This window comes from Calypte anna, chromosome 24, assembly GCF_003957555.1.
Source record: "Calypte anna isolate BGI_N300 chromosome 24, bCalAnn1_v1.p, whole genome shotgun sequence".
Taxonomy (NCBI): domain Eukaryota; kingdom Metazoa; phylum Chordata; class Aves; order Apodiformes; family Trochilidae; genus Calypte; species Calypte anna.
Window position 1 is genome coordinate 2,912,070 of NC_044269.1, and position 23,287 is coordinate 2,935,356.

Consider the following 23,287-nt stretch of genomic DNA (forward strand, 5'->3'; position numbering starts at 1 on the left):
GAAAATAAGAGAGAAGAGACATAAAAACCCTCCTGCCACAAACCCTAAACACATAAAAACCCAGGGAGGAGGAAAAGGAGATGTGCTACACCTGAGATTTATAAAAATTATGGGCGAGCAGTAACATTTCAGGCTCAGCCCTGCCTCAGTGTCTCCAAAGACTCACAAAGATGAAAAGCACTGGGAAAAGTGTCAGGGAAGCTCAGGAGGGACATAGACACATCCAGAGAGGCATTGCCATGTCCCTCCGGGATCAAAAATTACAGCCTGACTCACTCAGAGCTCCTTGGGGTTTTTTTTGTGACCAGAGAGCAGAACAATGGTGCAGAAACATCACTCTGACATTTTCCAAGGTTGTCCCTTCAAACCTGAGCACATCAACTTGTTTGCATGCTGGGGACAGAGTGTGCCACATTCCCCAGAGCCAAATTCCAGGAGAGGGCAAGCCTGCCAAGCAAAGGGGGATAGAGCAGGAGAGGCTCAGGCAATCCTCCCGAAGGATCTTGGGATAAAAGGGGGGGGCAGGGTGCTGTTTGCCTGGAATCCAGAGTGCTTCACAGAGGATGCAAATCTGAAACACGCAGCATCACTGCTGACAGCAGTGTATATAAACACAGCAGTATTTCCCTGCTCCCTCCTCCTTCTTATTACAGCACAAAATACCCCAAGTAAAACACACACACACACACACAGCAATCCACCACCAAAGGGAAACAAAGCCCCAAGTGTGCACACACACACACACAGATAACTCTTCCAGGGAGTGCAGCATAGATTCAATACGTTAAATGTCTTTTTTTTTTTTTAATATTAATGCTGTGCTTTGAGCTAGATTTATATAAGGTTTATTACCACAGGACTGGAGGCACAAAATAAAACTAAACAGGATGCTCACAGCTTGCCCCAGCCATCCAGAGGACTGTGCTCCATCTCCCATTTCCAGACTCCAGAGGCACACAGCAGCATTTGGGGTGGCCATGCTCCCACCAGGAGCATTTCCCTCTCCCCCTCTCCCCTGCCCTGGCAGCAGCTCACCATCTGGCACTGTCAGGAGGATTTCTGCTTGGGACTGCACTGCAGCCAGGCACAAACAGGAGCCAGACAAGAACCTCATCAGCAAGGGGTAAAGCAAAGGGCAAAGATTGGGCAAATATTCAGCAAGCAGCACGTTTCAGCTGTCCATGCACAGGCACAGTGCTGGGCTGCTGGGAGGGATGGGGTGGTACAAATTTTCCATCCCAGCTGGCTGGCAGCTCTCCCTGTTAGCCCAGCCACAGCTTCCTTCCATCCCTCCAGCAGCACTGCCTTGTTTTTCAGGAGCAGGCAACCTGAACATAGGAACTACCTTGCCCTAGGCTCTCTGGGAGTTCCTTCAGCCCTGAGGCTGGGCTATAGATCATTAATTGCCACCTTGTGGTGCTGGAGTTGAGATACAACTGTCTACAGGAACAGGATGAGGAACGAGACCAGGTTTTGAAATGCTGTGCTCCAAGCTCTTCAGAGCCAGCCCTGGCATCAGGAAGGGAAGATCACATTTGGGAGTCCCACTTACCTTGTCATGAAGATGAGAGGGACCCTTGGCTCTGGGAGGGGTCATAGAGAAAAAATAAAACAACCTCAAAATCTGTCCCCTTTGCCAACCACAGATAATTCCCCTTCTTCCCATTGAAGGGCTGAGCAGGAGCTGCTCAGAGGCACAAATCAAACCACTCCTGTTCACTCTCCATGCAACAAAGTGCCTCAACCTATTTATGGGGCTCCCTTCCAGCACTACTGTCCATCCACACTCAGGAATAGGTACCTGCTCCTCTTTTGGTGGACATGTGCAAAGTGGGTAAAAAAATCCTCCAGCAAGCACCTCCTGGCTTGGTTATTATTCCCCAAGGGCCAAAAAGAGGCCAACAAGTTTTCAAGCAGAGCATAAGCTCCTGAGGAGTGGAGCAGCAACACGTTCTGCTATTTGCACAGACAGTTCCCAGAAACCACTGCCCTGGATGCTGTGCTCCAGAGAGCAATCCCCAGCTTTTAGTCTGCTGGGGAGGGGGAGCCACCACTTTGGTGGGGGGAAACTGGTGGATAATTCTGCTCTGTAGCCAAGGTTTCTTTTTCTTCTAGCAAGGGTATAACAAATAACAATAAAAGCTGTCATCCCATCCAATATCTCCTTATGTTCTGCTCAAAAAAGACTCTCTCAGGGGCTTCACCTAGACAAGGTCTCAGAGAAGCTTCCTCACCACCCAGTACCCTGCCCCGAGGCTTCCAGGCAGGCTCAGAGTGCTCACAGGGAGAGGTGCAAGGAACCAGACATCAAGAACAGGCTTTGGAAGACAGGCAGGAGGGCACTGCTTCACCTGACAGGATAACTGTCCAAAGGAACCTTTTGGGAATAACCATTCCCTGAGTACAAGTTGTCTTTATCTTGAAGCCTAGACAGGGAGATGCTCTCCTCCCTGGCTGTGCTGGCTGTCAGGAGCTGTTTCAGCCCATCAAGGCTCTGTTAGTGCAGGGAGAGCATTTATCCACCCTGCCCCTGCATGCCCTCGGAATGCTTCACGGATCCATGCAAAACACATCAAGGAGGGGGCAGAGCAAGCACTGGGGAGATGAAAAGAAAAGCCGTGGTGATGCATCAGCAGGTGGTGCTCTCCCCTTCGAATTGGCAAACAAGTTCAACCCTCGCCTGGCATTTTACCACTGGGGTTTCCTTTAGGAAAGATCCCTCAGCCTAACACAAGACCCCTCTCTTCTCCAGGCTGCTGAGAGAGACAGAGCCTGCACCAGCTCAGAGCCCAGGAACTGAGAGCCACACGTTGCACAGAGCTCCCCTTGGAGCTCCCCATGATGCTTCTTGGAAGCAACTCTTCATGGGGTAAAGACCCATGGAAGGTTAACCTAGCTCAGGGGAACAACTAAAAGGAAATGGTTTAGCACGTCCAGGACTGATTCAATAACCCCCCAGACTCCTTGCCCAGCTCCAGCTTTCCTCCAATCGTTACCTTGGCCGGAATTCAAGGCAGAGATTGCTCAGAGACCAGCACAGCCCTGATGGTGCTAAATCACAGGCATCCAAACTGCTCTCTGAGGGATTCTAATTTATTGGGAAGCACCCTCTTAACAGGCAAACATAAAGGGATCCAGCTTTCCCCACACTGCTTTGTAATGATGCTCCATCCAACCCTCCATGCACTTACAGCACAGGTCAGAAACTCTTGGCTTTGCTCTGGAGACAAGAAGAGAGGAGAGGGAGCAAGAACATGCATGGCTGGAATTACTGCTGGGGCTTTGGGTGTGTTAAGTGAGACAACCCCAGATGGGGACCTCCAGAAGACAGAAGTCATGGGCCCTTTTTGGTTTTAGGGCTCAACAGACTTACCAGCAGGACCAAGCCAAAGATCTGCATCTCTCTCTGCCTCAATACTCCTCAATCCCTGTGGAGTTGACACATGCTCTGCTCCATTCTCTGCTTGGATGTCTCCACTTTTTCCACCACTGTGTTCCCAGGCAGCTTTGGCTCTTCCTGAAGACAGAACCTCCTCCAAGAGCAGCTTGTGGCACTCTGGGATTGCAACACAACGAACTGATAAAGCAAGACACAGAAGTGCATAAATAATCATAATATCTTGCACGTCCCAAGATCACACAAGCAATTTTGACTCTTTTTTAGTTTCCTGCTTATAAATATTCATTTCAGAGCTCCTTTAAACCAAGGGAGCCTGATGCAGAACTGCTCCAAAAGCTCTAGCAGCTTCCCAGGCAAACCTCACCCTGCCCAGGAGAGCATGGTCCTGGTGCCTCTTACCTATAAATATTCACAGACCCTGACAGTATGGCAGAAAAGAACCAGCAGCAAATATCTGAGCATCTCCTGCCACTCTGGTCCTGTTCTTGACCTGCTATCAAACTCCATCTCACAACTATTAAGGGACAACACAGGAATCACATCCCCTTGTCCGGGTCGCCCCAGCTGCCCCTAAACAGAATCACTTGGATCTATCAAAACCTGTTTCTGTTCATGCCTGGAAAATAAAAATCAGGATGCAAACAGAGTGATAAATCCTCTGATGTGCACAGTTATGCTTTTTATCGTGTGGTTAATCAGGAAAGAGTACGTTGAGTTAAGATCCAGCTCCACACTTTGCCTCCATAATCCGAATCCCAGAAGGGCCTTATAAAACCGCAATCTGCAATGCAAAATCGCAAAGCATATGGGAGTGTCTACAGATTTTCTAAATCACCTGTGCCCTAATTTAATATGAATAACAATTAGTTTACTCTTATCAGTTAATTGTGCCCCTTGTGGATTCAGCAGCACTGCATCTCCTCACCAAACGCCTTTGTCTGAGCAAACTTTAATTACGCTTCCCCGCTCAGCCCAACCCCGCTCGCGGCTTTGGCAACAAAAGGCAAAATTGCTGTTAAACAAAAAACCCACAGCCACTGACAACAAAAAAGGGAGCTGAGCACACTGCTAAAAGGGAGCTGAGCACACTGCTTTCGGAGAAAATCAGAGAACTAAACAAAGGCACTCGGGGTTAAGAGTAGGGAGTGTTGCCCCAGTCCCTACAACCCAGCCTGAGCAGCCAACATCCCCACCGCATCCCAGCTGAGCAGCATGAGGAGTTTCTCCAGCCCCAGCCAGGACTCACAGCTCCTTCTCCAGCTCCTCCAAAAGTCAGGAGACACAGCTTCCAGCCCTGGAATGGCAGCTTGGTGAAGGTTTGCATTTTACCTGAAGTGCTGTGATGAGCAGAGGACTGAGGGCCAAGGCAGCAGGGTTCTATTTCCAGCTCTGAACACATTTGCTGACTCCAAATGTGAAAGGCACAGAATTCTGAGCATGCTTCCTCACCCATTTCAACACCAACAACATTTCCATTGATAAAAAGCTGATGGGATGTGCACACACAGTCACCCAGTGCTTTGGTATCCATCCTGCACTGAAAACACCATTCAACATTCAAGCACTGCAACATTTATCTATTGGCATGGGATAAGTGTTTTCTTTTCAACACCCTGAAGTCTCCTTGTGAATCACACAAAATAAAACAGATTGAAGATGACTTCCATTTCAAACACTGCAGGGTTTTGCACACACGGGCCTTAAATCTCAGTTACACCATCACCTTGGCAGCAAAATGCTGCCTTTGCATAGCAGAGAAGGCAGGCTACAAACCCATTGGCAGATGAAGAACATCCACAGCAAAGATGAAGGAACAAGGCTGCAGTGTGGCAGAGAAAAAGGTGCTAGGACTGTTCCCAACCTGCTAGGTTCATCCCAGGAATGGAGAGGCACCACAGCAGCAAAATGAGACCTCCAAGCCCCAGAGGATGTGCATCTGCACACTGAGGATGTGGAAAGCTCCAGCATGGTGCTGCTTTCACTGGTAGCACCACAGGGATTTGGCACAGATGCTCACTTCCCCTCCAGAGCAGCAGAAATCCTGCAGCTTCTTGCCTCCCAGCCTTCAGAGCAGGTGTAAGGGAAGGCTTCTTCAACATCTCTGCTGATTCCTGCTCCTGCATGGCCCTAAACACAGATGAAAAGGACACTCACCCCACTCAAGTCAGAGAATCCATCACCTGCTACATCCAATACGCTCATCATCTTCCCACAGCATGACCTCTGCTCCTCTCTAAAATGGGCTCCCTCCACCCTTTAACAAAGGAATAAGCTGCTCTGAACACTTGATTGCTTTTATTACTCTTCTGTAATTGTTATCATGACCTTTCCATGCACTCTTTTGGTGTGCCTCTCACCAGGTCATTATTCCTGAGCCATAGGATCCAGAGGAACAGAAACATCAATCTCCTACAGACAGCAGATGTAAGGCCCATGGTGTTTGCTCTCTCCTGGTAAAAAAAATCATGCCACAAGATAGACCAGGTTGAGCTCTGGCACTCTGGAAACACCTTGAGAGGTCTCCAACTTTTCCCAGTGGATCTCTCTGCCATCAACTCATTAGTTTAGCAAGCAGCAAAGGAAAAGCAACTGCAATTACAGATTTTAAACAAGGCCAAGTGACACTCACTTGAGTAATGGGAACAACATGAGTGGGGGAGTCCAAGCAGCAGCAGCCAGGATAATCTTGCAGGCAGCATCTTTGACAGCAGAGTGAGTCACTCCCCCAAAACAATTCCCATCCAAAGAGAGGAATCAGGCTTTGATTTTCTCTGGAGGTTCAAGCTACACCCCACCTTTGCAGTGCTCCTGCCTGCTTGGAGCCATCCTTCTCACTGCCAAACACACAGTGGCTGGTAGGGGAGCACAGAGCCTGCTTTGGGCTGTCTGATGCTTCCCAGAACGAAGCTTGTGGCACAAGCAGAGCCACTTTGGGTGCAGGAAGTAGCTAGACATCCATACCAAGGAAAAGTGAGCTGCCAGGCTTGGCAGTGCTCATGCAGGTCTGACATCCTCACCTGGTAAAGAAATTGTGCCCAGGGAAAGCAGAGGAAGGATCCCATCCACACACCCATGTGTGGCACAGATCTGGACAGGGCTTTTTGAGAGACTATTTCATCAAGAGTGCTGTTACCAACTTATCAAACAGCCTTTTCATAAACAGAAATACAACAGTCACACATTACTCATGCTCCTTTCCTCCCTTGTCTCCCAGCTTGTCATTCCCACCCAGAAAGAAGAAATCAGCACACGTGTGGACATGCAGGCTGTGTGTGGTGTGATGCAGCCAGCAGCATCCTCTGCCAGGGAGCTGAGCCCATCATTTCAAAGGACCACACTATTATAAGAAAACACAAACATCTCACTTCAAAATCACCACTTTGTCACTCAGTCTCAAAGCCCTTTTGCACAGCTGCTGGGATGCTTCTCTCACCCCAGCATGACAGAACGGGATCTGGACTCCTCTTTGGGCTCCTCCTGCACAGAGGATGTTTTCAAACTGGCCCAAAGTCTCCCTGGAACTAAATTTGGTTCTGCAAATATCTCAGGTTAATGCTATCCCTCTCACCTCTGTTCTAACAACTGCAGCTGCCCAATGCCAGCACAGGACAAAGAATCCCCACAGCAGGGCTGAGAGGTTTGGGTGCTCAGGATGCTTCACTCCAGGCCTGCAAGCTGCAGCACCAAGACTCCACATTCTGCTTTTGTTCCTTGAGCCAGTCCAGCATCTCCTGTCCACTCAGGTAAATGAAGTATTGCCCTGATTACTCCTGGTCCATGCCAACATTCTCTACCAGCAGCTGAGAAACAAACAGACTGGACAGGAATAACACTTTTTTTTTTCCTTGCAATGAGAGGAACAACTGCAGAGCTCCACTGGTATATGGCCTTGCAAAAACAATCATTTCTCATCTCTATGATGTACACAGCAGTTTTCACTCAGGAAACCAATACCACAAACACACCCGGGTTAATGGAAGGGAGTTTCTGCCCATGGTGCTCACAATGCTGCCCCAGCAACCAGCCCATGGGCTCAGGGGGGAAAGCCTGGTGGGTTCCCCCAGGTTCCTGCTGATGGAGGGAGCTGCTGCTGCCCCTCAGAAAGCATCACACTCAGGAGCTGCCTCCTGCATTCAGCTCCATCCTCCCTGCTGCCTCCTGGCTCTGAAGGAACACTTTCCACTTTCCCTTCCAAGGGCACATCTACCCTCTGGCATTTCTGACAGGTTTCATCCTCTAAATGCTATGATTATTATTTTATAGTAAGCTGGATGGATGCTGAGCTTTACAGGGTGGGACAGCATTTCAGGCCAGCTACCCACTTGGAAGATGCCACAAGAAAACTGGAAGGGAAGGAAAAGGTTTGGAAGTATCTAAATCCCTGAGATAAAGGATGCTCTTTCTCTCCTCTCCTTCTGATCCTTCACCCAGGGGAGAACAGGACCTGTCCAGACACTGAGTGGTTTGCAAAGTATTAGGTTGATTGCCCTGACCTACTCCCATGAAGCAAAGTAAGAAGAGCAAGCTTTGGACTTGCCCAAGTTCCCAGAGTAGGTGAACAATAAAACCTCAAGCCTTGTTGTTGCCAAGCATGGCTCTAAGCTGCTTTTCTGAGACCTGCACAGCTCTGGATGAAGAACATAAAGGTATTTCAGTCTTGCAGCTCCAAAAGCCTTTTTCTAAAACAAGAGGGGTAATCTCATCCCTCTCCCTGGGAACACAGAAAGAGGAGAGGCTGAGATGTGGAGATGTCAAGTCCATACTTAAAGCAAGACATCTAATAGATGGTACCAGAAAAGTCTGCAGCAGCTCCACGTGTCAGTTTGCACACTCGTTTGCACTTAAAGCAGAACAAAATCCCTCTGCTTCACACTTCCCTGGCTGAATCTCAGTACAACACAAGAACTCTAAGGGCAGTGAAACATCCTACACAGCTGAAGTAAAATATGAAGTAAAATATTATTTCTTTTTGACATGTGCACCAAGCACTACCCTGCTTGCCCTGCATCTTTTAGCTCTCCCCTGGCTAAAACACATCACACACACTACTCCATCCCAGAATAGCAGAAGCCAGGACTAAAGAAGTTTTGTTTTTTTCCCTTCTTCTTCCATTCTAAGATAATAACAGCCCAGGACAATGCTAGAAATCTTCATACCCAACTCATCAGCTTATAGTGAGAGAGGAATGACCAAGCACTGCACTTTATGCCTTGATTTACCCCAAGCACTCTAGGGTCCAGTTACAGTTTCCTGTGGATCTCTTTTCCTCTCTACTGACTTTCCAGTCCAGGACATCTCTGTTTGGAGGAGCTGGGTTGCACCTTTGTGTCAGAGCTGTCAGCAGCTGACAGGCAGCTGGTTGGTTGGGCACAGTTGGGTGAGCAGCCCCTTCCAGCACATTTGGTTATTCACATGCTCTGCCTGCTAATTGCTTTCTGAAATGGGGAAGGAACAGATGATGAGTGGAATGCAGCTCCTGACAGATTCCCTGGCACTGTAAATAGCACTCACCTTGCTGTTAACAAGAAAGTGCTAAGGGGTGGTGCTGGTTTGGGCTGGAATGGGAAAAATAAAGAGAGAAAAAAAGAGGAAGAGAGAGGAAGAGAGGGAGGGAAAGGGAAGGGAAGGGAAGGGAAGGGAAGGGAAGGGAAGGGAAGGGAAGGGAAGGGAAGGGAAGGGAAGGGAAGGGAAGGGAAGGGAAGGGAAGGGAAGGGAAGGGAAGGGAAGGGAAGGGAAGGGAAGGGAAGGGAAGGGAAGGGAAGGGAAGGGAAGGGAAGGGAAGGGAAGGGAAGGGAAGGGAAGGAAGGAAGGAAAGGAAGGAAAGGAAAGGAAAGGAAAGGAAAGGAAAGGAAAGGAAAGGAAAGGAAAGGAAAGGAAAGGAAAGGAAAGGAAAGGAAAGGAAAGGAAAGGAAAGGAAAGGAAAGGAAAGGAAAGGAAAGGAAAGGAAAGGAAAGGAAAGGAAAGGAAAGGAAAGGAAAGGAAAGGAAAGGAAAGGAAAGGAAAGGAAAGGAAAGGAAAGGAAAGGAAAGGAAAGGAAAGGAAAGGAAAGGAAAGGAAAGGAAAGGAAAGGAAAGGAGAAGGGGAAGGAAAGGAGAAGGGGAAGGAAAGGAAAGGAGAGGAAAGGAAAGGAAAGGAAAGGAAAGGAAAGGAAAGGAAAGGAAAGGAAAGGAAAGGAAAGGAAAGGAAAGGAAAGGAAAGGAAAGGAAAGGAAAGGAAAGGAAAGGAAAGGAAAGGAAAGGAAAGGAAAGGGAAGGAAAGGAGAAGGGGAAGGAAAGGAAAGGAGAGGAAAGGAAAGGAGAGGAAAGGAAAGGAAAGGAAAGGAAAGGAAAGGAAAGGAAGGAAGGAAAGGAAAGGAAAGGAAAGGAAAGGAAAGGAAAGGAAAGGAAAGGAAAGGAAAGGAAAGGAAAGGAAAGGAAAGGAAAGGAAAGGAAGGAAAGGAAAGGAAAGGAAAGGAAGGAAAGGAAAGGAAAGGAAAGGAAAGGAAAGGAAAGGAAAGGAAAGGAAAGGAAAGGAAAGGAAAGGAAAGGAAAGGAAAGGAAAGGAAAGGAAAGGAAAGGAAAGGAAAGGAAAGGAAAAACAACTCCTGTGTCACCAGACAGCCTGCACAAGGGTGAGGACCCCAATCTATTGTGTTTGTTTCACTCTGAATATACCTGTGAGCCTCTGGAGAGGGCATGCTAACACAGCACTGCTGCTGAGTGCTCAGCAACCTCTTTGTCTGGCTGAAGATAGCCAGAAACAAGGTCCCAGAGGCAGCAGGCACTCTGTCTTCAGAACCACATCCGCCAGACAATGAGAGTGAGGAAGGGTTTATAAACAAAGGACTTCATTTAATTCAGGCTCTAAGCACCTCTGTATCAGTTGCCAGGTGAGCAGATCCCTCTGCATTTCAGCTCCCCCCCAGAACTGCTGGCTCATTGCAGGTATTATGCCTCTGCTACTTGAAAGGAAAAATATAATTTGCTCTTAGAAATAATGAGATTTAAAATTAATAAGCTTGGGGCTTTCAGGTTTCTGTGATTGTGAATTTGTAAGCTCCACTTTTAACACACTTTCAGATTTCTTCTCTATTGCCACGAGGCCCAGAAGCTTATTTAAAAGCAAAAGCTTCAGGTTCCTATGTTTCCAGGAACAGAAGGCTCTACAGCAAAAACATCAAATGCCATTAGATCCACAATCACACTGCAAAAATTGACAGCAGTGGTGTGTAAGCACACAGTATTACTGCTTACTTCCTGAGCTAAACTGTTGTGCAGTGATGGGGTTCAACAGCCTGAGTCATTCCACTCCAGAGGCAATTGCATTTCAGTGCTTGATGGAGAAGCAATACAAAACCCAGGTGCATGCTCAGAGCTGTCATTCTTTGGAGACAGAAGGTGCTGGAAGCACTAAAATTACAATATAGGGCTGCAAACAACTGGAAACCCCACGAGCAGCAGTGCAACTCTGTGGAGAAATACATAAGGAGAAGAAAACTTGCACGGGTGGAAGATGAACCATGTCACTGTTTGGGGCACAAGGGCATCAGGTCTGAGAGGAGATATCAAAGAAAGTCAAGCAGATGAGGGGAAAATGACAGTGGAGATTTTAATTCACAGGATCCTTTTTCTGCAGCCAGATGGTCATTTCAGCTTTCTGTTCTCTAATCCCTTGTTCTGCAAAGCAAACATCCTAAATCCCAGATAATGTAGGTTTTACCATCTCATCCATTTCCCACAGCATTAAGGCTGGCCCCAGCAATAGGATACGTATGCTTCAGCATCTGCACACCCAAGGAATTTACAGCCACAAGACTCTCCCACCTGCAGTCAGCCCAGAGGGGATCTCAGCATCCCAGGAAGAATCCCATCTTTGCAGCCCATCTGCCCCAGAAGCCAGCACTGCTAAAGCTGTCACCCTTTCCAGAAGGCATTATGAGGATAAAAAGGAACCTTTTCCTGGGAACAACCTTTCTCTGACCCAGTCAAGACCCTTCAGCCATTTCTCTGGAAGAGGAAGGTGGTTGAGCACATTTTAAAAGCTGCCATATAACCAGCACTCTGGAAAAAAAAAAGAAAATCCCACACAGCCAGCAGCAAGGCAGGAGGTTTGCACAGGCACTGAGATTCTGAGACCTCAGATCTGCATTTATTTTTTTTTTCCCTTGGCATCTCACCTGCCAAAGTGCCATTTGGAAACACCAGCAAGCACTCCAAGCAGTTCAGTCCAGCATTACAAGAAGGAGGTTTTCCATGACCTACTTCTCCTCCAGACTCTGGAGGTGCAGAAACTATGGGGAAGTACCAGCCAGAAAGGGGGCTAAGAAACTGTCCAGAGCCAAAAATCAGATCTGAAATTATGCTGGAAAGAAATGAGGTGGTCTGGCTGCCAGATTTTTGGTCCTGAACTCAGCCAAAAGAGAGAATTTCTGATGAAGGGGAAGAGAAGCAGGAGACCCAAGGTTTAGCACTCAGAAATTCATTATCAGTTTCCCTGCTTGCGAGCTCAAATGATTCATAAGGAGCAGAAAGCATCTCATAGCCTCACAGAAAGCATTCACATTTAAACAGATGCTGAAACAAATTTAATGGAATATGCATATTGTTTGCTTCCTAAAAAGCTGTTTAGCTCAGACCACAAAAAGACCAGAAATTAAGGATTAGATCAAGGCACTCTCCATTTACTCTCTAATGAGCTCAGGATGGATGTGAGACAAAGGGATGGTTTGCTAGAGCTCTAAAAGAGGTAGGAGCACCAGGCACACTCTCTGCTGATGTAAATCAGCATTCTGAGAAACAATCCATAGCTTAGCAGCAGATGAAGATCCAGTCTGCTTCACACAGGGCAAAATCTCAATTTATTCCTGCAAGAGAGAAGCCCCCACCAAAACTACTAATAGCAGTTGCTTCAGGGAGGAGGTTTTCATCCCCTAACCAGAATTTCAGGGCTTCAGATTTGCTGCAAGAAAACTTTGGGCAGAGATGGGCACATCCTCAGTGAGGAACAAACACATGGTATCTTGGGATTCCCTCATCTTGCCCTGCTAATGGCTCCTTGTTTGTATTCATGCACAAGGAGTAAATTCTTCATTACTGGAAAGATCTGACATGTACAAACAACTGGAGTAAATTGATTGTATTTTCCAAATCACCACACATTCTATCTGCAAGGTGCACTAATTTGGACTAGAACTGCCTCCTAAATTAGGAATTAGAGCTTTTGATAGGGAAAAGCAATGAACAGTCCTTGTGCTGCAAGGCTGGCTGGGGGAAGGGTACAGACCCCTTCCCAATTCATACAGCAAGAGGCTTTTTGCCTGCCCTTATTTACTGAAAGGTGAAGGCAAAAGCTGACTGACTGAGATTTCAGCCTTGGTTTAAATGCACATTTAAAAGAAGGAGAATAGTTACATTTAATTGTGTTCTTTTTCCTCATGCAGGGAACTGGGAGTCTCCTGATCCCCTGAAAACTGGACACGTGAGGCTCTGCACATCTTTTTCCTCCAGGAAGATGCTCAGCACAGAACACCACTGAAAATCAAATCTCAAAACATCCAGCAAGTGCATTTGTTGCTGTGGGAAGCAGAGGACCAGGGGGCAATGTGCTCTTCCAGACATGAGGTCATCTGTGCTAATCCCAGAGGGTGTGCTGGGCCAGCTCATCGAGATGGAAAAGAGACTAAATCATTAAATTAACTGGAATCAGGCACCCAAGAAGCATCTCTGTCCCCAGGAAAGTGTCCAGCACCTGCCAAAATGCCAGACACAAGGTGTGTATCTCAAACATTGCTTTCTCCATTAGCAATTTTCCTACAGAAATGGATAGAGGTTCAGGTTCAGTGAGATGGATGCTCTCAGGGCAGCTTCTCCTGCTCTTGGGACATTTCCAGTGTTTCCTACACAGATTCTGGTTTCTAATATGGGTGGCTTGGCAGTGCAGCCTCCAGTAGTGGGCTTGAGAGTCTTTTCTCTGGCCACCTACGTTTATAAAATACAGGATTCTGCCTTGGGTAATAAAAATAACATTTCCTTTGAGTTCTCCCTTTGAGGCCAACACACCCTGGAGAAATTTGTCTGAAATTTGCAAATGGTTCCAAAGCTATCAGAGGGCCAAAGGATCTCAGTGGCTCTGTCTTCTTCACAAAACCAATGAAAACCATCCCTGAGGAATCAATATAATTATCACCACAGTCCAGAGAATGCTCTTGATTTAAGCTGGACCTGACACAAAGGAACAGACAAATAATGGAGAGGGGAAGGGGAAAGGAACACTGCCTTTCTTAGATATACAAAAATATCCAGCTAAACCCCAGGGAGTCACAAAACTGACTTTGTAAAGGCATGATTAAAGACAAAACAAATACTAGGAGATTGTTTTTTTTTTCCTTTGCCTTTCAACTCCAGCAATTATAGAAACTTAACCTGAAGCATGCTCCATCTGCAACTGGTTGATCTACCTAACTATTTATGTTCTTAATTTGAAGGGAAAGCTGAGATGCTCATGTGCAGTGCTAGAAACTGAAGATCAGTGGATGGAAAAAATACACTTCATGACTCCTGCAATCTTTGATGAAACAGTGAGACACTGGGAGGGGAAGAAGTACCAACACTATGATTGCAGCAACATTCCAGAGCTGTTCAGAGCCTTTTGCACACACACACTGACTGCAGGAAACCAAAATGCTTATGGAGACTGAGCCCCTGCATGGAGTGTATTGTTGGATGACCTTTCCCTGCTCAATAACACAAATTTCCTGGGATGACTAACAGAACACCTGAGGATGAAGTAACACATGAGGTCAGCCACAGCCCTGGTGAAGCATCCTCTCTCTGGCACCATCTCTCTAGGACATACCCAGAGTCACTCCACACACCAAGATCCTACTTTAGGAAAGAAGAACTTCCTACTTTAGGAAAGGGGGAATTTCACCTCTGTAAAAGAAAGTTTACAAGTGACTTTGCTTCTGTGCCACCCACATTCAGCCCTCAAGATCATTCTGAGCAAGACTGGATCTGTGTCACTGCTATGTGTGACAGCTACAGAGTGATTGCCACACTCACAACTTCATCCAAAAAACAACAGCACAAAAAAAGGATTTAAGAAAGTGCTGGTACATAACTTTTTTGATTTTTGGAGTGTGTATTCCCAAGCTTTTTCCTTCTGCCTGCAGCCATGAAGATGTGATGCTACTACAAGAGGTGGGAGACAGAAACACTTGGAGACTCTGGGAAAACAATTTGATTCCAGCTTCTAATGAGACAACCAGGTGATGTAGAGGGGAACACAGCATTAGAATCACACTCAGCAAGCTGATCTCAAGTGATTTAGCTGGGAACAGTGGAATTCAGGAGAAAATCAGTGCTGCCTGAACACTTCCATCCCCACTACTCAACGAGTGCACAACTGCATTACAATCAACCAAAAATACACCCACAAGCAGTGTGCTTGTATAAATCTGAAGGGAAGTGATGAGGTGCTTCATGGGGTGAGTGTGTTAGCACCCTGGTTTGATTGCCTGTCAGCAGTTCAGCTCAGTTAGGATCTTGCCCTCTCCTGATGATGCAGACACAATCTCTCACATTGTTCTGGACACTTGGGTAGAGCTGTGCTCCCAGAGAGGGCTGCAGCTGCAGCCTGCTCCCAGAGACACACATCATTGCTCTCTTTTATGAGAAAGAAAATTGGTTGTTGCTGCCCCTGAACAACAACAACAAAAAAATGAAAATAAAAAAAAAGCAGCAGCTGTTATTTGTTGTTTTCAGGGTGGTTGTTGGTTTTGTGTTCCTGATTTTGAGCTGTAAGGATGAGCTGTTGCCTGCTCTTCTCACTCAACTGAATTAGGCAGTGTTTGTGTTCCCAGTCCTCTGGTGAAGAAGTGCTCAAGGCCAGGGTGATGCTGTCCTCCCCTCAGGCAGAAACACACCTTGGGTAGGAAGGATGAGCCCGTGGCTCAGCCTGGGAGCTGGAGGCAGCCACCTGCACTGCACCCAAGCTGCCTGCTGGGCAGCTTCCTTCTGCTCTGCTATAGCAAGAACAGAAAAATCTCATGCTTGAATTAAAAGCACTCAGACCTGTGGTTCTTGCAGAAGGAATGCAGGTGCTGCCTTCCTGGCCAGGCAGCTCTCAGCAGTGACATCCACCTTGGTGACTCCAGACCTCCCTGAGCTTCACTTCCCTCTCCAGGGCTGATGCAAAAGCTCCCAGAAGCAAAGCCCTGGGGATACTTCTTAACAGTGGGGACACTGGGTGGTTCTTAGAGATGTGCACCCTGAGCTCTCTGATACCTTTCATAGAATCATAGAATTGGCTGGGTTGGAAGGGACCTCAGAGATCATCAGCTCCAACCCTTGATCCACTCCCCCCGTGGTTCCCAGCCCATGGCACTCAGTGCCACATCCAGGCTCTTTGGAAAGATCTCCAGACACGGAGAATCCACTACTTCCCTGGGCAGCCCATTCCAATGCCTGATCACCCTCTCCAGAAAGAAATTCTTTCGAATCTCCAACCTAAACCTCCCCTGGCACAACTTGAGACCCTGCCCTCTTGTCTTGCTGAGAGTTGCCTGGGAAAAGAGCCCAACCCCCCCCTGGCTCCAACCTCCTTTCAGGGAGTTGGAGTGAGTGATGAGGTCTCCCCTGAGCCGCCTCTTCTCCAGCCTCAACACCCCCAGCTCCCTCAGCCTCTCCTCACAGGATCTATGCTCCAGTCCCTTCACCAGCCCAGTTGCCTCCTTTGGACCTGCTCCAGGACCTCAATCTCCTTCCTGAGCTGAGGGGCCCAGAACTGGACACAGGACTCAAGCTGTTGCCTCATCAGGGCTGAGCACAGAATCCCTTCCTTAATTAATAATCACTTCCTTTGATTGCTCCCCTTCTGTATTTCTAACAGAGAAACTCCTTACCTTTATCAACAGCTCCTCCCTTACCCTTCAGAGTGTCTGTGTCTGCAGACAGAACCTAAACCAACTCCAAACAGCCCCAATACTCAGAGCCTACCCCCTGCTTTTCCAAAAAGGGGTGGGGGGGAAATAAAATGCAGGTTTGCCTTATACTGTAGGACAGAAATACAGCCACAGCATTCCCTTCCCAATGGTCTTTTTTTTAATCAAGCCACGTCATCACCCATTTCATAAAAGCAACTCATTTTACAGCAGCACTGCTTTTGCATTTAAAATGTTTCCCCTTCATAAAACACCACTGCTACATTTTTAATATAATAGCAGTTCACACTGGCTAGAAATATGCTGCAGCTTATATTTAAATGGCTCTTAAAAAGGTTTCCAAGACATAACTGCTATTCAAAGGCAGCCTTCCTCTTTTTCTCCCCACACAAGAGGTAAAAAAGCTTTCTTAAAAACCCCACGAAACCTAATATAGGATGCTTTGCTTTTAAATCACAACTGTTATCCACTCCTCAGCCAGGATCATTCAAGTCACCTGCATCTAACCCACAAGACAGAGCTGTGGAGTCCAAGGTACAGCAATTTTATTTCCTCTCTTGGTGTTCCTAGTTCAGGATCACTGACAGCAATTGACACCTTCACACATCTTGGTAGGAGGCCAACAAGTAAGCCCTAAATTTGACTTCCAGATCACACACAGAACAGGCCAAACAAGTGAAGAGCCTCAGGTCCTGATCCTGCAATCAGCTTCCTGCACCCAGATCCAGCACACACAAACTTTAATGGGGTTTTGTGCTGACAGGCACTGGCAAACACACACATTTGGCTGGAAATCATGGTCTATTCTTTTCTTTCCTAAGAAGCAGGATGTTTCATTAACTAAAAGCAAGTCATTAAGGAAGGAAGACAAAAAAAAAAAAAAACCAAGGAAAAAAAACAACAAGAAAAAGGAAAAAAAAAAAAGAAACAGGAAATCCAAAATAATTTTGCTCATTTTCAACTAGTGCTACAATCACTTGGATGCACTGTAAAATGCTGGCACAAAATAAATGTTAAAAAAGAGACTTACCCTCTGCTGCCAGCTGGCTGCAAACCTCAAGTCTGGTGACAGCAATGTCAGAAGCTGGTTGCATCTTTGCTCCTGGTGCTGGCCAGCCCACGTGTCCCAGACAGTTCCAGCTATTGTCACAGGACTGCTGTTCCCTCTGAACCCCAGGATCCTAAAGAGAATATTTCTCATCTGCACATTAGATGCTTCAACTCCTCCAGCCTTCTAAGCCCCTTTGCTTGCACCTGTGAAACCTCCTTTTCCTGGAGCTATATTCTCCCCTTACCTCCACAACCACTCTTGGTTTTGACTCAGATTTATACCCAGCCTGCCCCAAACCTGAAACTCCATTTCTTTTATTACCATTTTAGCCATTCCTGCACATTTTAGCTCAGATTTTCCCCTACAAAAAGTCCTTCCAAAACCACCAGCCCATGGCACCTGACTGATCTGTGGCACACAGATCCCAGCATCACTGGTTTGTTGTTTTTACTGAGGCTTGAATTTACACAGCAATGAAAAAAGAAACAAAAAGAAAAAAAAAAAAGAAAATCTTTAGAGGAAGAGATAAAAGAGATACAGCACTTGGTAAGTGGGGTTTCTGCATGGAATTTATCAGACACAGACAAACATTTGAGGAGCCAGGGATGAGTAGTCATTAACTTGTGATACACATTCCCCTGCAGCAGAAATCTTCTCCCCATCAGCAAATCACACCTTTTGCACTCAGATCAGTTGATGCTTTTAATGATAATATAAGAAGATTATATCTTCCCTTCCTCTTCCTAACTCAAAGCTCTTAAACAGAGACAACCACCTTCCCTGAAACATTGCTCTGGAATTACCACTCTCAATAAAAAGCTGGAGAAGCCAGCTAAAGAACCCTTCCTAATTCTACAGAATTCTTTTGCTTTCACCCTCCTGAAACTCCACAGGCCTCTCTCAAGATGCTAGCATGGATTTGTGAGGCAGACAAACAGCATTATTTTATTTTTTTTTAAAAAGCAACAGGACAGCAACAGAGCTGGGTGTTGGTACAGCAGTCTGGTTGTTCCCACGATGCTGTTTGCATCCCTCAGCCTAGGAGAGCCTGAAATGATCAGTCTCAGAGTTTTCTTGGAGCAGATAAACTCTTGGAGAGTTTTCTAGCTGAGCAAACTGCCAGTGGGTTGTGTATAAATTGAAGAGGAAGCTACAGGTTGGAAAAGAAAAATAATAAAGAATTGTTTCTATCAGAGCACCTGGAATAAACCCAGGCTCAACAAAGAGACAGTGTTTCTGGGAAGCCAGGTTGGTTTGTTTGTCTTCCTACCATTCATCTTCTTGTTGCTCTACCTCCACCCATGTGTTTTTGCTGCTCCCTGAGCCAAGAGGAATGAATAAAAACCCCAGGTTGAGCCTTTATTAGGGAGTGTAATGCAAGTCAAGCTGCTCTGAATGTCCTCTTGTTGGGCATTAATGCAGCATGCCATTTGTCACCCAAGTATTTTGCTGTGGCAGACAGAAAGTGACATTTATGGGTCTATCATGAGAATGGATTTCACCATCCATTAAAATGATGTACAGGTAAACACTCCATTCATTTGAAATCTATGAGCTTGGGTTCTTTCTCTGCTCTGCTAGATGGGTCCATCAATACAGCTACTATTAACCAAACTATTTGCTGGGGAGTAAGAACTACTGAAAAATGCTACAGGCCTGTAATTAAAAGGATTGTAGCTTGAAGGGTGAGTGCAGGAAATAAAGCTGTTAAGTAGATTCTTACAGATCTGCATGTGTGCAGCAGCTGTGATGCATGTCCAGAGCTCTATCCCATCCAGTCATGAGGAAACATTGCTCCTGGCGTCTACTAGAACACAACTCAGGTCCTGGAGATGCATTCAGAGTGAAAAATAAAATAAAACTAAAAATAAAATAAAATAAAAATAATTAAAAAAACCTAAATGACTAACTAACTAAATAAATTTAAAAAGGACAATCTCTGGAAGAGCTACAATAGATTTATAAAATGAAAAGGTGGCCACAGATGAAGGGTAAGCTTTGAACACAAATTGTTCCAATCCTTCAGACTCCTCTGCAAGGAAGGATGTACATTCTGTAGAAGTTTTCTCCAGAATTGCTGTGAGATATGGGCAAGGCAGAAGGAAAACGTGCTAGAAATGTATAGCCACATGGCCTGGAAAATGAAATATGGTTGTTTATCCACTGTAATTGTAGAAATTAATGTAATAACCATCACGATGAAGTGACTCAGAAGTGCTACTGTGCAATTAATTCAGGCTTTGAGGCAATGTTATTGTGTATTAAATAAAAGCCAAATGATGACATATCAAGTTGTCTCTGGGATTCAGCTGCTCACATTGCTCATCCAGACCCAGAACCAAACCATCTGCAGTGCAACATGAGGCTGAAGGAATTGGTACTTATGGAAGAGGTCACACTTCCTTGGATGCAACATTAAACTGTGGCTCTGACAACCTCCAATGCTTTTTGCACAGGAAACTTGCTCCTCTGCCTTCCTTGGGCAAATCATAGAATCATAGAATTAGCCGGGTTGGAAGGGACCTCAGAGATCATCTAGTCCAACCCTTGACCCACCGGAGCAGTTGCTAGACCATGGCACTGAGTGCCACATCCAGTCTTTTTTTAAATGTCTCCAGGGACAGAGAATCTACCACCTCACCGGGCAGTCCATTCCATAGCCTGATCACCCTCTCCGTGAAGAAATTCTTTCTAATATCTAACCTAAACCTCCCCTGGCACAACTTAAGACTGTGTCCTCTTGTCTTGTTGAAGGTCGTCTGTGAAAAGAGTCCAGTTCCCACCTCGCTACAGCCTCCTTTCAGGGAGTTGTAGACAGCAATGAGGTCTCCCCTGAGCCTCCTCTTCTTCAGGCTGAACAGCCCCAGCTCTCTCAGCCTCTCCTCATAGGGCCTGTGCTCGAGTCCCTTCACCAGCCTGGTTGCCCTCCTTTGGACCTGTTCCAGGACCTCTACATCCTTCTTAAACTGAGGGGCCCAGAACTGGACACAGTACTCGAGGTGTGGCCTAACCAGTGCTGAGTATAGGGGCAGAATCACCTCCCTGGACCTGCTGGTGACGCTGTTTTTGATACAGGCCAGGATGCCATTGGCCTTCTTGGCCACCTGGGCACACTGCTGGCTCATGTTCAGTTTCTTGTCAATGCAGACTCCCAGGTCCCTTTCTGCCTGGCTGCTCTCCAGCCACTCTGTCCCCAGCCTGGAGCTCCCCATGGGGTTGTTGTGGCCAAAGTGCAGGACCCGGCACTTGGCCTTGTTGAACCTCATCCCGTTGGAATCGGCCCAGCTCTCCAGTCTGTCCAGGTCCCTCTGCAGAGCCCTCCTGCCTTCGAGTTGATCCACACTTCCTCCCAGCTTGGTGTCATCTGCGAATTTGCTGATGATGGACTCAATCCCTTCGTCTAAGTCGTCGATAAAGATATTAAACAGAACTGGGCCCAACACGATGGGCCAGCCTAAGAGAGATGGATTTGATCTATCTGAGCTTTGGTCATGTTTGCTTTTAACTATTGACTTGCTGACACTCATGATAAAAATATGGTTGTTGATAGCAAAAGGTGGGGCTAGCTCCAGAAATCAAAAAGGAAGAAAATGTTCATGTGTCTTTTTTATTTTAAATTCAAATGGCTAAATTTCCACAGTCTGGGTATTTCTGCTCATCCTATTCACCCCCTAAGATGCAGAGAAATTAGAAGGAAAACTTTTAAGAGAGAAACAGCTTTCTTGTTATGATAATATTCTTAACCTAAGCTAAAAAAAATACAGAAAAATCAATGCAAAAAAAATATTTCTAAGTAGGATGTGTTGTAAAATACTCCTAGAGGCATTAGCAGGTCTGGTATCCCCATAAATATGTTTCCCATAATCAGCCAGTATTTAATTAACACCCAGAACTGCCTGCCAGAATTTATACAGAATCTTTAAGACACTTAATTTATAAAGTGTGGCAAGTATTAAGCAGTGGTTCCTCTGGCCTGGCCATGCAGTTGTTTCTCTCCCACAAGTGCCAAAGCTTTATCTCATTGGCATCTTGTCTAAGTTTGGGAACCCTGAAAAGCTCCAATTCACTTCTGAAGCACATTTATTTAATTTATTCCTCTCTTTCTTTCAATTACAGCACCTTCCCTAAGGAAACCAAGGAGAACCTGATAGCTGTGGCTGAAACGAGGAATCAGAAAGCAAGGAGGTAAAAAAAAAAAAAGGGTATTTCCTTAGAATTACTTCAGGAGTAATTAATAAGACTGCACAGCTCTTGTGGTATCAGGAATATGAATTAATTTCAGAGCAGTCCTCACTCTCCTTACTAATTTCTGCTCACAGGCATTTTCAGATGCATGTCTTCCACTGCCTTGGTACCTGTGAAGCTTTTTCCTTGATCTTTTTAGTAGCAGGGGTCCTTGGGAAAGCATTTTTATTCAAAAACCTGCCCTGAAAAACCTCCTGTTGTAAAATCAGCCCTGGTGTGGCAATCACTGCCTTGCAGGTTTCTGAGCAAAGGTTCAAGCAGGACCCTTGTGTTGCAGCCTGTGAGAGATTTGCTGGCATTTTCAGTGGGAGAAGGGGAAGGGTTCAATTTGTCTGCAGAGTCTCAGCAAATCCCATGAAAAATCCACCTTGCCAAAGACACCCTGTCTCAGAGTGGATAAAACCAAACTGAAGGAAAAAGAGGGCAAGCAAACCCTTCCCCAACACAGATTTCTTGATTCACAGGTGGCATCTTCTCTTTCACTGCCATTTTTCTCTTTTTTTAATCTTTTTTTTTTTTAACTCCCCCATTAATTTATGCAGCCATCCCTCTGTGCTTTGTCATTTTCAAGCAGGTACACATGACCTAGAAAAATAGATATTTTTTTCCCCTGGATCTTCCACTGCCTTTCCTCCTTCTGCAGAGCAGAGGAGGCTGCAGACCCCCTAATGCAGGCTGGGTTATCCTTCCCTGAGCAACATCTGTGCTGACCCAAGTCAAAAGGATCATCAGCTCCTTCCAAGACCCACACCTCTCATCTCCTGTCCCCCCCACTCATGGTCACAGCCCTTCCTAGCATCTGAATTTGAAATTTAGGTGGGAATTTGAAATGATAGGTGGAAACTTTGGAAACTTGGGTTGCTCTCCTGGGCTGCTTTCCCAGCTTATCCTCAATTCCTGCAGGACACAACCTGAATCCCTGCAGCTCCTGAATGGATGAGCTACCAAGATCATCTAAGACAGAACTACTGAGCCTCAAGAGGTCTCCAGGACACTTTTGCTAAAGGTCCAGAGCATCTCCTAAAGGTGCCTGGGGCTTTTACACACCATTTCAACCCAGAGGGCATTCTCCTCACATCAAACTGTCTCCTCCCCAGATGTCATCCATCAGAAAAGCAGGCACTGCAAAAACTGCAGCTGGTGGCTGAGCTGTTCCCAGGCAGCTGTGCTCAGCCTGTTGTTGCCATTGCAGACAAGGGATGTTTTGCAAACGTGTTTTTTCCTCCCACAGCCACCACGGATAGATCTGTGTTAGATTTGTAACTGAATTTAAGGGCCACAAGATCATTTACACATTATAAAGGTTGCTCTGCAATGAGGAGTGATTGCTTTGGGGGAAGGGTTTGAGAAAGAGACATTTTTTTTTTTGCTGGGAAAAAGTCATCCACTCCCTTCTCAAAGTGGCTACAAAGAAGAAGACCTCATAGTGGCCATGTGTGCTCTCTGAGAACCACTGCTCCAAGCTCAGAGCATCTCCCTGCCCCTGGAAGCAGAATCAAGCCTAACCTCAGCCTGGGGGCTCAGTTTTTCTGCAGATGGTGTGCAGAGGCTTATCAAAGCATGACAGAACACAGGCCAAGTGTCCAAACCAAACTGCTCACAAGGAACCCCTCATCCTTAGGGGCAGAGGAGGACAATCCTCCCACAGCAGCCTTTAGACCAAGGATATAGA